Genomic DNA, 16633 nt, shown 5'->3' with positions numbered 1-16633 from the left:
CATCCCAATAAACTGTCGCTTTTTTTATGAGCTCTGTTGTAAAATCTGCGAACTTCTTATCTAATGTTGCACCTCTCCCCGGTCATAAAGAGTTTTTCTGGGTCTAATTTCCTTTTTCGATGAGGACAACTACCTTCGAAGGACCCCCCTTTTGCAGTCGTAATCCTGTTGACATTGTTGTCAATGTCTTCTATGGTTGGACAATACAAAGTATCATGCCCAAGTCTTTCTCTGAGTAATCTTCCACATTTTGTTGTAGGCGGTTTTTACCATATTCCGGAAGCTTGTTGGATTCAAGGCTGGTCGTGCTATTCTAAACCTAATTTAGCGATAGTTCGAGAAGGAGTGCTTGAACGAAAACTTCCCATCCTGAATCTCAAAGGTAGCAGAGTTACCAATATTAGTAGTTATTAGGTCGTTAGTATTCAAGAATTCAGGCAAGGCTTGGTCCTGCTTAGTAATGTTGGTACTACCCCATGAAATGTGGTGAGAGTTCGCATCGCACCCTTTAGTACCTCATTTCCTGTCCGTTTAACCTTCCTCACCAGTCGTTGAAGCTCCGACGTAGGTGGCGGTGCCGGAGATTCAAAATGCAGATAGGGTGATGCCAGCTCTACCGTCTCCCAGTCTTAGCACTGTAGCATCCCACGGTGTCAACTTGGGGGAATTAATTTTCTTCCAATTTGCAGTATTGTATTGGAGATTGATATCCAATCATGGACTCAGTCAGTGTGTTAAAATGATTCATAATTGATTAAATCATATCGCCACCGTAGCGCAGAGGTTGGCATGTCCGCCAATGACGCTGAACGCCTGGGTTCGACTCCTGGCAAGAACATCAGAAAATTTTTCAGCGGTTGTTATCCTCTCCTAATGCTGGCGACATTTGTGAGGTACTTTGCCATGTAAAAACTTCTCCCCAAAGAGGTGTCGCTCTGCGGCACACTGTTCACACTCGGCTATTAAAAGAAGGTCCCTTATCATTGAGCTTAAAATTGAATCGGACTGCACTTATTGATATGTGAGAAGTTTGCCCCTGTTCCTTAGTGGACATCTGTATATGTTCTCCAATTCAGGATTGATTTGGGAGTAGAATTTTAGAAAGAATTTAGAATTTATTGCGCCAAACCTGTTTTCGTCTGCTTTATACATTTTGTAATTTTTCTGCTTGTCAATAATTGCAGTCACTAATTCGCCAGACAAGGTTAGCTTTTTTCAGCGGTAGTTATCCCCTCCTAAAGCTGGCGACATTTGTGAGGTACTTTGCCATGTAAAAACTTCTCCCCAAAGAGGTGTCGCTCTGCGGCACACCGTTCACACTCGGCTATTAAAAGAAGGTCCCTTATCATTGAGCTTAAAATTGAATCGGATATCACTCATTGATTTGTGAGAAGTTTGCCCCAGTTCCTTAATGGAATGATCATGGGCAAATTTTCATATCGCCATTAAAGATTCTTGAAAAGATTTATGGAAGCTTTAAACAGTTGCACAAACTGAAAAATGATCCAGTTACGCCTCAGAAAGGAAAAGCAAGTTCATTCTTAATGAAATCTATCAGTTTTAGCTATTTTGGCATAAGCATGTGTTGTTTATTCCCCTTTCCAAATGTTATTACATATCAAATCTAATATAGAAGTCAAACAACTTCATTTAGCCTTTTCATGACTGTTAGCGAAAGGAAGGGAAGCATCAGTTTTGCCAAAGATCCTATTCAAAAGTTTCCCTAAATCAGTTGTTAGTCCTTTTTTTCAAAAGCCATTACATCAATGTCGATTTTGATAAAAGTTGACACATGACATTCCCTTGACATGCCTTAGCACATTATGTTGTGCTCCTGCGACATACCGTGTGTCGTGTGGCTTGGTCTGATGTCTTTCTTCTTGCTTAGGAGTGGAGATGTCATGTGTCATTTTTCAATGCAGTTGCCTTTAATTGTGCCATATTTGCAGAAAGGGCTCCGTAACAAAGTCTTTGGAGATAACCCAGATTTGTAAACTTCGTCGGCAACATATTTACATATTAATGAACAAATATGGAACATTGTACAAGGTGGAAACAATGTTCAGTGGGCATACACTGTTATTACAGAGATGTGCACGTGAGTGAATTTTTAGTCACGCTCATGAGAAAGAAAATATTACTCACACACATTCAAGCAGGACTATTTTATGTCGCACGACTCTGTTACTCGCCCACGCTCCCGCACGACTCACGCGACACTCACGAGAAAAATTACGACTCATGAAACACTTCGGTTTATATGGGAGCTATATACAGGTTATAGACGGATTTGGATCGTATTTGGCACAGTTGTTGGAAGTCGTAACAGAACACCGCATGCAAACTTTCAGTCAAATCGGCCAAAAATTGCGTCTTGTAAGGACTCAAGAAGTCAAATCGGGAGATCGGTTTATATGGGAACTATATCAGGTCCGATTTGGACCGTACTTGATACGGTTGTTGGAAATCATAACAGAACACTACATGCAAAATTTCAGTCAAATCGGGCAAAAATTGTGGGTTGTAAGGGCTCAAGAAGTCAAATCGGGAGATCGGTTTATATGGGTGCTATATCTGAATATAAACCGATATGGCCCATTTGCAAACCTAATGACCTACATTTATAATAAATATCTGTGCAAAATTTCAAGTGGCTAGCTTCACGCGTTCGACCGCTATCCTCATTTCGACAGACGGGCGGACGGACATGGCTAGATCAACTTAGAACGTTGAGAAGATCAAGAGTATATATACTTTATGGGATCTTCGACGAATATTTCGAGGTGTTACAAACGGAATGACAAGATAAGTATACCACTATCCTATGGTGATGGGTATAAAAACGACTGAACCGATTTTCATAAAATTTTCACTGATAATACGGTTAGAATCCTCGGTGATTATAGGGTACTACATTTTTCATTATCTAAAGTTGGGAGGGCCCTCCCCCGTACAACGATTTTCAAAAATGCCCGATCTTGGAGATGTGTGCTCCGATTTAAGCGAAATTTTGTATGCCACCTTATGGTACCCCAAAAATACGAAATTGTCAAGTAACCTAGGGGGACCGCTCCATCCCAAATCCCATCCGAACGGGCATGTCTACCGATTGGGACAATATGGATATCAAATGAAAGGTATTTAAGAGTAGAGTACGAACTTGGTATACAAACTTCACCCTAAGTGTTCAGGGGGGTCTTTCACACCACCAAACCCTCCAACAGGACGCTTTCACCGCTTTGGGTAATATGGGTATTAAATGAAATGTACTTAAAAGAAGTGTAAGAATCTGATATCAAAATCAAGGTGTCTAAGGTGTCTCTCCACTCGGCAAAACCTCCAGCAGGGCATATTTGCCAATTTGGACAATATGGATATCAAATGAAAGGTATTTAAAAGTAGAGTAAAAAGCTGATGTAAAAATTTATTCCTTGGTATCTGAGGGGCCCTCCACACCCCAAAACCCCTCAACAGGATATATTTACCGACTGGCACAATATGGGCATCAAATGAAAGGTATTTGGAAGTTGAGTACATATATGTTATAAGAATTTGGTTCAAGGTGTCTACGTAGCCTCCCGAACCTTAAAAACGGCCATGAATGTCCAACGTTACAAAATGGATATCAAATGAAAGTTCTTTGGGAGTTGACTACGCATCTGGTTTACACATTTGGCAAAGAGTGGGACCGGCCCACCCACTAAATACCCTTCAATAGGAGGTGTAGTTCAATCGTGATAATATGGGAATTAAAAGAAAGGTTTATGCCAGTAAAGTTCGAATCTAAAGTTGATATAAGGATCCAGGTATCTGGGCCATGTCCTGCCGTTCAGCCAGACAGTAGATGGCGACAATGAAGGACTCAACGGACTCATAAACGGTATTTTGGGTTTTAGCGTCGGTGGGACCGACCCTCTTCCCCCAATATAAACAACCCAAAACTGTCATGTAGGGCGATCGAGAATATATTGCACTCAAATGAAAGGATGTGTCAGAGGGTAAATCCCCCTCCCTCCATCCTACACAAAACAAAAGGGAATTAAAAATAATAAATGAATGCCGATCAGGATAGAATAGGACATCAATAACAAGTAAAAGCGTGCTAAGTTCGGCCGGGACGAATTTTATATACCCTTCACCATGGATCGCATTTGACGAGTTCTTTTTCCGGCTTATCTTTTTAGGAAAAAAAAGGATAAAAGAAAAGATTTGCTCTGATATTAGAGCAATATCAAGATATGGTCTGGTTCGGACCACAATTAAATTATGTGTTGGAGACCTATGGGTAAAATGTCAGCCCATTCGAATAAGAGTTGCTCCCTTTGGGGCTCAAGAAGTAAAATAGGGCGATCGATTTATATGGGAGCTGTATCAGACTATAGATCAATTCAGACCATAATCAACACGTATGTTGATGGTCATGAGAGGATCTGTCGTACAATATTTCAGGCAACTCGGATAATAATTGCGACATCTATAGGCTCAAGAAATCAAGATCCCAGATCGATTTATATGGCAGCTATATCAGGTTATGAACCGATTTGAACCTTATTTGAACCTTATTTGGCGCAGTTGTTGAAAGTAAGAATAAAATACGTCATGAAAAATTTCAGCCAAATTGGATAGGAATTGCGCCCTCTAGAAGCTCAAGAAGTCAAGTCCCTGATCTGTTTATATGACAGCTTATCAGGTTATGAACCCATTTGATCCATACTTGGCGCAGTTGTTGGATACCATAACAAAACACGTCGTGTAAAATTTCATTCCAATCAGATAAGAATTGCGCCGTTTAGAGGCTTAAGAAGTCAAAACCCAAGATCGGTTTATATGGCAGCTATATCGCAGTTTTGATATTACTGCCATATAAACCGATCTTGGGTCTTGACTTCTTGAGCCTTTAGAGGGCGCAATTCTCATCCGATTTGGGTAAAATTTTGCTCGTAGTGTTTTGGTATCACTTCCAACAACTGTGTTAAGTACTATTTAAATCGGTTCATAATCTGGTATAGCTGTCATATAAACCGATCTTGGACCTTGACTTCTTGAGCCAATAGAACGAGAAATTCTCATCCGATTTTTCTGAAATTTTGCATGAGAAATTTTGTTATGACTTCCAATAACTGTGTTAAGTACGATTTAAATCGGTTTATAATCTGATATAGCTGTCATATAAACCGATCTTGGATCTTGACTTTTTGAGCCTCTAGAGGGAGCAAATCACATCCGATTTGGAAGAAATTTTGTACAGCGGCTTCTCTCATCACCTTCAACATACGTGTCTAATAAGTTCTGAATCAGTCAATAACTTGATACAGCTCCCATATAAACCTATCTCCCGAATTTGCTTCTTGAGCCCCTACAAGGAGCAATTCTTATCCGAATGAACGGAAATATTACACAACGACTTCTATTATGTTCAGCATTCATTTATGGTCCGAATCGGACTATAACCTGATATAGCTCCAATAGCATAACAGTTCTTATTCAATATTCTTTGTTTGCCTAAAAGGAGATACCGCGCAACTCGAACTCGACAAATGCGATCCTTGGTGGAGCGTATATAAAATTCGGCCCGGCCGAACTTAGCACGCTCTTACTTGTTAGATATTTTTTCGTGAGTCGTGATTTTTTTGTGAGTCTTTAGTGACTCGTGCGTATCTCGTCATTATCTCTTGAGTCGTGAGTGTTTAGTCAGCCGGGATTTTCTAGTAAGTCGTGAGCAGGATTTCACTCACTCACACACGAAGAATTTTAATTCAATCACGGTCACGCACAATCTCTCACGAATCACGTGATTCAAGCTTGACACTACAACTCACGTGCACACCTCCAACTCCTACTTTAGAAAGCTAGAGGCAGAGAGAGTGGGAGAAGAAGACAGACTGTCTTTCTACTTTCTAAATGCAGATGTTCTGGTAATCAGATGACAAGTGAAACACGAAAAAGTTAATCATAAATCAAATATTTGTTTAGCATTGCTCTCCTCATTCCCTTCCCCTCCACTCAACCACCTGAAAACACCCACAACAACAAGAAGGAGGGAAATTCGTTTATGCTGCCTCCAGCTGTTCATATCCTCGGGAATTGTTTATATGGGTGTTTGCTGTTCCTTTGTGTGTATGTTGGGTGTGGGATGATATCCTTTGCCTAAAAAAATATTAAAATAAGGATGTAAGACTTAAAAGGTGCTCTTTTATGACATTTTTCCAATGATAACATTCTTGGCAGCAGAGTATGATAATTTTGAGTTTGCATATCTTGGATATTGTAATGAACTCACAAGGTGTCATTACTCATATGAGTAAGTCTCTGTCATCCATATTGCATATGAAAAGATGTTTTAAAATAAAATCAATCTAAAAGTGTGCTTATTGTTATGCTTTAAAAATGTTTAATTAGCTGGCGCCCACCGAAATTTGTTTTTTATTTATAAATAAATGATTTTGGTAGTTTAACTGAGGATGAAATCTACAAGATTTCAAAAGGCTATTAAAGAACTCTTTTAAAGTCCCCAGCCAGTGTTGTGGTTTTGTCTCTTAAAGTTAGACCACAATTTTTCACTATGACAACATGATGCTGTGTGTATCTCTTACAATTTCTTTCTTTTGCCTTATAAAGCATGACTTATTTGGTCTCTGAATATCATTTCTAACAGTTTATTCGCCAAATATTTCAAATGCTCTTTCACCAATGGCGACATAAATACAAGGCAGGGATTTTCTTTTCTGGAGGGCTGTTTTGTTAACGTATTTACACACGCGAAAATTGAATAAGTTCTAAACAGAATAAAACAAGACAAACAGTGAAAAATCATGCAAAATAATAAGTTTACATATAAGAAGGACTATTGGCATACGCCATACATTCAAGTGTGTAAGACGTTAAGAGGAAAAACAACTTAACTCAAGAGCAAAACTAAGAAGTTTTGATCCTTAGGTTAGGTTGAAAAGAGAGTGAGGATGTTAATGCCCCATGCCGCTATGGACATACACCTAAGCCAGTAATCGGCTTACTTGTGCTCTCTAAATACTAAATCAAGTAAAAGCGTGCTAAGTTCGGCCGGGCCGAATCTTATATACCCTCCACCATGGAACGCATTTGTCGAGTTCTTTTTCCGGCATCTCTTCTTAAGCAAAAAAGGATATAAGAAATTTGCTCTGCTATTAGAGCGATATTTAGATATGGTCCGGTTTGGACCACAATTAAATTATATGTTTGAGACCTGTGTAAAATGTCAGTCAATTCGACAAGATCGATTTATATGGGAGCTGTATCAGGCTTTAGACCGACCGTCAGCTATATCAGGTTATGAACCGATTTGAACCTTATTTGACGCAGTTGTTGAAAATAAGAATAAAATACGTCATGCAAAATTTCAGCCAAATCGGATAGGAATTGCGCCCTCTAGAAGCTTAAGAAGTCAAGTCCCCAGATCTGTTTATATGACAGCCAGGTTATGAACCGACTTGAACCATACTTGGCGCAGTTGTTGGATATGATAACAAAACACGTTGTGCATACGTTTCTTTCCAATCGGATAAGAATTGCGCCCTCTGGAGGCTCGAGAAGTCAAGACCCAAGATTGGTTTGTATGGCAGCTATATCTGGTTATGAACCGATCTAAACCTTATTTGGCCCACTTAATGAAAGTCATAATAAAATACGTCATGCAAAATTTTAGGCAAATCGAATAATAATTGGTCCCTGTAGTGGCTCAAGAAGTCTAGACCCCAGATCGGTTTATATGACAGCTATATCAGGTTATGGACCGATTTCAACCATACTCAGCACAGTTGTTGGAAGTCATAAGTAACACCTCCTGCAAAATTTCAGCCAAATCGGATAAGAATTGTGCCCTCTAGAGGCTCAAGAAGTCAAGACCCAAGATCGGTTTATATGGCAGCTATGTCAAAACTTGAACCGATGTAAACCATACTAAGCGCAGTTATTGGAAGTGATATCAAAACACTACGTGCAAAATTTCAGTTAAATCGCGACGATCAAGAATATATATACTTTATGGGGTCTCAGACGAATATTTCGAGTTGTTACAAACAGAATGAAGAAATCCTATGGTGGAGGGTATAAAAAGTAACCTCGAAAAAGAAAATCTAAGTTAGGAATTCCGTGCGCGTACCCCTAAGTTGTTTCATGTCTGGCATTGTGTCCCCACCTAAGTGCCGGTATCTGTTAGACGCGAAAGCCGGGCATAAGTGAGCTCGTATTCCTATGCTTCCCGTTATGGTACAAATAGCTATGCCGACCTTCTTCTTTCTTCCTTTTAGTAATAGCCTCGTCTTCTCACGATCTGGATCCCCTCATAGGATTTTCGCCGTCCTACCGACTGTTTCGCTGTTCCATAGGGTTGCATGCGCAGTCGTTGCCCTTAACTCGGACTGCGTCGACCCGAAAGGCTTCGGGTTAACCAAGTTTATTGAAGGCAGTCCTCTGGCCTTCACCGCCAAATCGTCTGCCCTTTCATTCCCCTTACTCCGTTATGGCCCGGTATCCAAATAATCTCCTTAATCTCCTTCTTACACTGCAAAACTGTTTGTGCCCTTACTGTTCTGGTTGTTATTGCCCTTATGGCCATTTTACCGTCCACACTCGACGTCCTCGCGTTAACACCACACCACCTCACGCATTCCATGATCGCCCGGATCTCCTCCTGCAGGACCGTATTATGGTCAGGCAGTTCAAAACAGATCTTAGTCCCTGGGTTCTCAATGTAAACCCCCAGGCCCACTCTGTCCTCTAGCTTTGATCCATCCGTGTAACATGATCTTCCAGATGGCAATACTAGGGTTCCGTCAAACCAAGACTGTGCCGAAGCAGACTGGTAGCAGTGCCTCTCACTCGACCTCAAGGTTCATCTCAGGTATCCGGTTGGAAACCTTTTCCCTTCCTTCGTGGTTTCCTATCTGATCCTTAATCGTCATCAGTCAGTTTCGATGACTAACCATATACCGGCAAAGATTTCGTGAGGTCTAACGCAAATCACTGTTCCAAATTTTGCTAAAATTGGGTAATAGTTGAGCGTTGTATGGGTCCCAAAGCGTAAATCGGGAGATCGGTCTATAAAGCTGCTATGCAAATGCAAATGCAATTTTTGCCCATGAACATTCCGCTAAGGAACAGGGGCAAACTTCTCACATATCAATGAGTGCTGTCCGATTCAAGTTTAAGCTCAACGATAAGGGGCCTCCTTTTTATAGCCGAGTCCGAATGGCGTGCCGCAGTGCGACAACAGTGAAGGGGAATGGAGGATAGGTAGAGGTTAAACAGTGGCGATGTCCTCAAATAGTTCGCATGGCTGACCGTGTCGAATGCCTTCGATAGGTCCAGTGCTACGAGTACCGTCCTATCACATGGCCTGGGCTGATTGAAGCCATGGCAAATGTGTGTGGTGATGGCATGCAAAGTAGTTGTTCTGCTATGCAGTCTTCGAAATCCATGCCATAGGCCGGTGAATGTAAATTCTCCTACAAGACTCGGGAGGAGTAGTGCCTCAATCGTCTTGGCTACTGGTGAGTGAAGGGAGCTCGGTCTGCACGACATCCCAAACTCGGGTCCCCTACAGGCTTCAGTAGCTGGATCGCTCTGCCCATCTACCAGACATCGGGAATTATTAGAGTGTTCAAAGACAGGTTGAGTGTTCAAAAACAGGTTAAGATCCAGATTCTTCAGCATCAGTGTAGAGATTCCGGCGGGGCTCCACGCCTTGGGTGATATGGCGCCACGGATGACATTCGTAACTTCACCCACGGTAATTTGTTTTGGCTGTTCATCAGCTCAGAGACCACGAATACGACGAATGGCTCTTCTCCTAGCCCTGTCACTCTCGGGATGCACCAAAAATTGACAGTTGAACAACCTGCCGGATCTCTTCGTAGCAGCCACAGTTTCGTCGCCAAAAGTGACTGAGGTCCTGTTATCACGTCTACCAGGGTTCGAGAGTGACTTAACAGTAGACCACAGCTTGCCTAAACCGGTGCCTAAGTTACATTGCTCCAAGTGTTCCAGCCATAAATTGACTGAAGCGGCGATTAGTGTACTCTCTGAAGATGACCCAATCGGCCTTCTTTTGATTGATAAACGTTCTGGGTTCAGAGGTTATGAAGTCGGGTGGTCGGTCGATGGTGAGAATTATGGGGAGGTGGTCTGATCCCAAAGAAATGACGGCTTGGCAGGTAACGTCACTCAGGAGGTCAGGGGATGCAATGGAAATGTCTGGCGAGCTGCTACACCTCCTCGCAATCCTATAGGGGGTATCCTCTTTTACCGTGCAAAACGTGGTGCCTTCAATCTACTCTGCCAAGGCTATGATCCGCTGATCAACCTAAGTTTTATTGCTCCAAATGTTCCAGCCACAAATTCCGCTTATGTTCGTTGACTACCCTGTTTATTTCCAGATTCAGCTAGCTGATTCTGAGGTTAGTGGGGTACGTTCAACGAATTCCACATTCGCACTCGTCTGCGAGTACCACTACCTGCGCCGAGAAATTGGGCTGCACTTGGGCTATTCGACCGGCTGGTATAAAGTGACTGGCGGCTGCGTTAATGATATCTCCGAATTTCCTCTCGGCAAATAGCACATTCGACGGCGGTGTTGGATCACTGAAGCTGCGATTGATATTCTCTCTGAAGCTGAGCCAATCGGCTTTCTTTTGATTGATAAACGTTCGGCGCTCAGAGGTTATGAAGTCGCGTGGACGGTCGTTGGCGAGAATTATGAAGAGATGGTCTGATCCCAAAGAAATTACGGTTTGCCAGGATACGTCACTCAGGAGATTAGGGGATGCAATGAAAATGTTCGCCGAGCTGCTACACCTCCTCGTAATCCTAGCTAGGGCATCCTCGTTCACCGTGCAAAACGTGAAGCCTTTAATCTGATGCGCATCAAAGTCTCCTAGAACCAGACGATTATGGCCGGACAGTAAACCACTTATGTCGGGCTTGTAAGCTCGGCCATTAACTGGGTGACAGCGCCAACTGTCGGTATGTACACATTGCATAGCTCTATCTCAGCAGTACCGGACCTGTCTGCTATCCAAATGCACTCCATGTTGGGGTCACCAGCACAAGGCGCAGGCGAGATGGGTCTATATTGCACGAAGGCCAATCCCCCATCTCCCCTTGAGCGATCCTTACGAAGCACTTTGTATAAGTGACGATTGCTCAAGCTGTAAGTGTTGGTCAGCTTTATCACCTGGATTGCTGCAACCAAGATGTTCTTCCGACTCATAAAATCCACCATTTCTTCGATCTTGCCTCGGAATTGCCATAGCAATTCAATTCAAAAATGATACACTTCCCAGCACTGGCCTGGCAATATTGGGGCTGGGATGCTGCTGTTGCATATATTGCCGCATAGGAGAGGTCATGGGGGGTCACATAGTCCGATGACGAGGACGCTATCCCGGCATGGGATGGCTGTGAGCACCAAATAGGCTGGAACATTGAGGTCCGATCTGTGTGGTGTTCATTGCTGTCAAGAGAAGCTTAGCTGCGAGCGTTCTCAGGTTGCGGATAGGGGAATGCGTTATACGGAGTAGCTGCACCGGCAGTCGCGGACAATCAGCGGTATCGAGAGGAGGGACTCAGTGAGAGGCCGCGTGGCACCAGCTCTTGCACAAATGCTTAGTGCTTAGGATCGATTTGACAAGGTGAGTTATTAGCGCTTTTAAATAACCAATGGTCGCCCTGTTCCTGCGGCGATCGGTCCTTTGGACCGGATCGAGCTTGCTCACCTACAGGAGCTTGACGAGGATCGCCACCCCCACATGAAAATGTGGCTACAACAACAACGAGGTGACGACGACAACGCTTGTGACCCACTGCTGTCTATGTTCGCAAAGCACCTTCAACATATCCAATGTGACTATACTCCCATAGTGATGTAAGGCCAGAGCAAGATCGGAAATGTACCCACACCATGCACCGGTTACACCTCACCGGCCGATGATGAAGGCGGTTCTGGCAAATCGAACAAAACCAGTGTCCGGGGTTCTTTTCAAACCCGGCACGAACCAGAAGCGTGCGGAGAAAGCACTCCCGGATATGCCTCTCCCTTGACGAAAAAGGGGGTAACCCTTGAGGTTACAGCCCTTATCGATGATGATTTCATCGGAACAATCTGGCGCGTACAACCGTCTGCCAAGTACCAATCGTCACCTAAGCCAAGTGAGAAATCTGCTTGATGGTGCGGATGTTGTTCATTCAAAACTAAACTTCGAGAAGCATAATTCGATGCAAACTCTACTCACGCGAGGCATTAAAATAAAAGCAATCGCAAACAATTTACTCAGGCTATGTATAAACAAATCGTATGGACGATAATAATGCAATGGGTTGTTACAAAATCGTCGCGAAGAGTTGCCTAAACTTCCACACACGTCTGTCTCGAGGATCTGAGTCGATCTAGCCATGTTCGTCTGTCCGTCCGTTCAGATTAAGACATGGCTCCCATATGAACCGATTTCCCCATTTGACTTCTTTAGCCCTAGGAAGCCGCAATTTTTTTTCCGATTTGGCTGAAATGTTGCATGTAGAGTTCTGTTAAAACTTTCAACAACTGGTCCAAGTACGGTCCGAATCGATCCATTATCTGATATAGCTTCCATATAAATCGATTTTCGACCAAATGGTGTCACTATGCAGTACGCCGTTCGGACTCGGCATAGAAAAGGAGGCCCCTTATCGTTGAACTTAAAACTTAATCGGATTGCACTCATTGATATGAGAGAAATATCCCCTGTTCCTAATGTTCATGGGAAATTTTGTATTAGCCTATCCTAGTCTTCCGAATCATGAGTAAATCGGTGATGGTTCCATCGTTGGGTTCCTGTGTTGAGTTTCATATCCCTGCACTGCCTGATGTTTCAATATTATAATCTTTGCCTATCCTAGTCTTCTAATTCTCAAGTAAATGGGCTTCTTGGGGGAAAGTGATAGTGTCATCGTCGGCAACATTGGGATTTCCTTCACTGCACTGCCTAATGTTTCAATATTAGGATTTTTGCATATCCTAGACTTTCGAATCTTGAGAAAATGGGTGATGGTTCCATCGTCGGGTCCCTGTTCGTTAGGCTATGTTGAATCTCTTGCCGCGCACTGCCTGATGTTTTGGTATTAGGATCTTCGCTTGGTCTAGTCTTCCCATTATTGGGATAGTCGGCGATGGTCTGGTCATCAGACCCCTGTTTGTTAGGCAATATTGAGTCACCTGCTACTGCCAGGCATGACGTCTCAATATGAGGATCTTTACCTATCGTAGTCTTTCCAATCTTGAAAAAGACAGCCTTAGACCCTTAGCGTGCAATGCATTTAGTCTTAGCCATAAGTGTAGAAAGGCCCCTGGGGGGCAGGCCAAGCAATCCCTAGAACATTTTTTTTTAGTTTTAGCCCCCCCCGCAGAATTTTAAAAATTTCATTGTTTTCTGCAACACTTTCTAATTTTATTGCTACTCAAAGAGTATTTAGCTCCCCCCAGAAAGTTGGACTGGCTTCTCTAAAGGTCAAAGCCATACTTGTCACGGAGACTTGATCTATGCCCACCCCAAGGAGAGTTTCTTCCTCACTCTCCTTCCTGTGGAAGACCACCCATTCCTCTACCACTAAAACTTACTTTTGCTTGCCCAAGAATCCCAACATTCGTTCCCAAGAATCCCAACATTTGCAGTCCCATCTCTTGATGAAAACCGTTGCCTTTGTGAGCTGAGGGGTGTCCATATTTCTAACCAGGTCGAGCTTTGCGCTTTAGGGAGTGTGGATACTTACGACGAGCTGTTTGGCGGTATCAATACATTCAGCAGACGCAAAACGCGGCGTAAAGGTGCCCCCTCTATACTCGCAGCTCATCATTTGTTTGGGTGGATCCTTTTAAGAGTTCCACACATATTCGTAAAGCTAACCGTTTAAAATTTTGCACAGAAATGTATTTTGTATAAAGATTCGGCCCGGCCGAATTTAGCACCCTTTTACATGTTTTTTTTTAACATGGATTATACCACTTTTGCTTGGAACATCCTCAACATTTTATTAACGATGTGTGCGACTTACAAGAGAATTCCTCCCTAGATGTTCACACAGTTACAACCGGATGTGCATTTAGACAGGAAACACAGGAAGAACCTTTGCTCCTGCTGGAGGACGTCCTTAAATCATACGCTTCCTTGCAGAGTTTCCAATAAAAATTTTAAAATTGCCATAAATAAAATTATGATTTAATGCTGGAAGTATGTTTGCCTACCGAAAATCAAACACCAGAGAATGGAGGCAAAAATCAGGCTGTCTGACGAGTTGGTTGACTAACAACAGTGTGGAAAGGGAGAAAAATTTAATTTAATTCAATTAAATTATATTTTTATAGACACTTATGTTGAATACATTAAGGCATCCGCCAGTGTTGTTGGTGATGGCGGCGATGGTGAGTGATATTCTGTTATTGGCTTTTATTTTAAATTTTCATTTTCACCATAAAGCATAATGTACGTCGAGCAGCCAACGAATAAGGAAAGTAAAATTAATGCGTACCAATATTTAGTGTTTGTCCTTGAGGTTTTATGTTTTCCTACATTCATATCCTTGGCTAGGAGATTGCAAAGAATTTCAATAAGTAAAAATTTTTATAAGGCTGAAGAAGAATGTTTGACGAAATCACAATTTGCTGTTTGTACAATATGTTGAAAAAATTAAATTAATGCAAGATGTAAGATGGGTAGATACAGAAGGTGGGTAGGTAACTAGTAGGTAGGTAGGTAGCTTGTTATAAAGATTTCTAAAAACTAAAAAGTAATCTCGAAAAAGAAAATTTAAGTTAGGAATTCCGCGCCATTTACAAAATCCTTAATTGTTTTCCATACCACTCCCCTAAGTAGGTTCATGTCTAGTATTGTGTACCAACCTAAGTACCGGTGTCTTTTAGTTGCGAAAGCCGGGCAATGACATAGGAAATGCTCCAAAGTCTCAGAATCTTCCCCACATGCTTTACATATGTCATCACTTGCCGCACCGATTTTGCATAAGTGAGTTCGTAATCCTATGTATCCCCTCATGATACTAATAGCTATACTGACCTCCTTCTTACTTCCCTTCAGTAATAGCCTCGTCTTCCCAGGATCTGGATCCCCCCATAAGATTTTCGCCGTCCTACTGACTGTTTCGCTGTTCCACATGTAACTTACGCGTTTGCCCTAATATCGGATTGCGTCGACCCAAAAAGCTTCGGGTTAACCAAATTTATCGACGACAGTTCTCTGGCCTTCACTGCCAAATCGTCTGCCCTTTCATTCCCCCTTACTGCGTTATGCGCAGGCACCCAAACGATGTGGATTTTGCCATCCTCAGAGAAGATATTAATCTCACTCTTACAATGCAAGACTGTTGGTAATCTTACAGTACTTTAATTGTGTCCCCACCTAAGTACCGGTATCTTTTAGCCGCGAAAGCCGGGCAATGACATAGAAAATGCGTCTTATCATCTTCCTCACATGTCCCACACATGCTATCACTTTCCGCACCGATTTTGCTCGTGGTCCTATATGTCCCGTCATGATACCAAAAGCTATACTGACCTCCTTCTTACTTCCCTTCAGTAATAGCCTCGTTCTCTTACGATTCGGGTCACCACATATGATTTTCGCCGTCCTACTCACCGTTTCGCTGTTCCACAGTGTCACATGCGCTTTTATCGCCCACGCCCTTAACTCGGACTACGTCTACCCGAAAGACTTCTGGTTAACCAAGTTAATCGACGGCAGTTCTCTCTCCTTCACCGCCAAATCGTCTACCCTTTCATTCCTCCTTCTTCATTTATGGTGAGGCACCCAAATGATGTGGATTTTGCCATCCTCAGAGAAGGCGTTAATCTCCTTCTTACACTGCAAGACTATTCGTGACCTTACCGACCTGGGTGTTATTGCCCTGGTTGTTATTGCCCTTAAGGCGACTTTACTGTCTGTAAAAATGTTCACACTCGGCGTCCTCGCGTTAGTACCACACCACCTCATGCATACCGTGGTCGCCCGAATCTCCGCCTGCAGGACCGTATTATGGCCAGGCAGTCTGCAACAGATCTCGGTCCCTGGGTTCTCAATGTAGACCCCCAAGTCTACTCTGTCCTCTAGATGACAAAACAAGGCAATATAATACGTCAATCCAAGAGTATGCCGCTGTCATCAGTGCCTCTCGCTCGACCTCAAGTTTCATCTAAGGTCTTCGATCGGAAACTTCTACCTTTCCTTCCAGGTTTCCTATCGTGGCACCGATTATACAATTCCCCCATTCCCCCATTCCCCCATCGCCTTAAATCTCATAACCGCAGTAACCGCCTCACACTTAATCTGCATGTCAATGGGTCGAATATCTAGAATAGTCTCCTGTGCCCTAGTGGGCATGGTCCTCATTGCACCGTCTATGCCAAGACAACATGTTCTCTGAACCTGAACTTTTTATCCATCACAGTCCACCAAAATACTGAGGCATAAGTAAGTAGTGGTCTAGTCACGCTCCTGTAGAGCCAGTGGACTATTCTCGGATTCAGACCCCATTTCGAGCATACGGCCCTCCTACGTAGTGCCCAACATGTGTGAGCCTTCTCGGTACGCTTCTGAAAGTGACTCTTCAATTTCAG

Source organism: Stomoxys calcitrans, chromosome 4, assembly GCF_963082655.1.
Source record: "Stomoxys calcitrans chromosome 4, idStoCalc2.1, whole genome shotgun sequence".
Classification (NCBI taxonomy): Eukaryota; Metazoa; Arthropoda; class Insecta; order Diptera; family Muscidae; genus Stomoxys; species Stomoxys calcitrans.
This window is presented reverse-complemented; position numbering follows the sequence as displayed.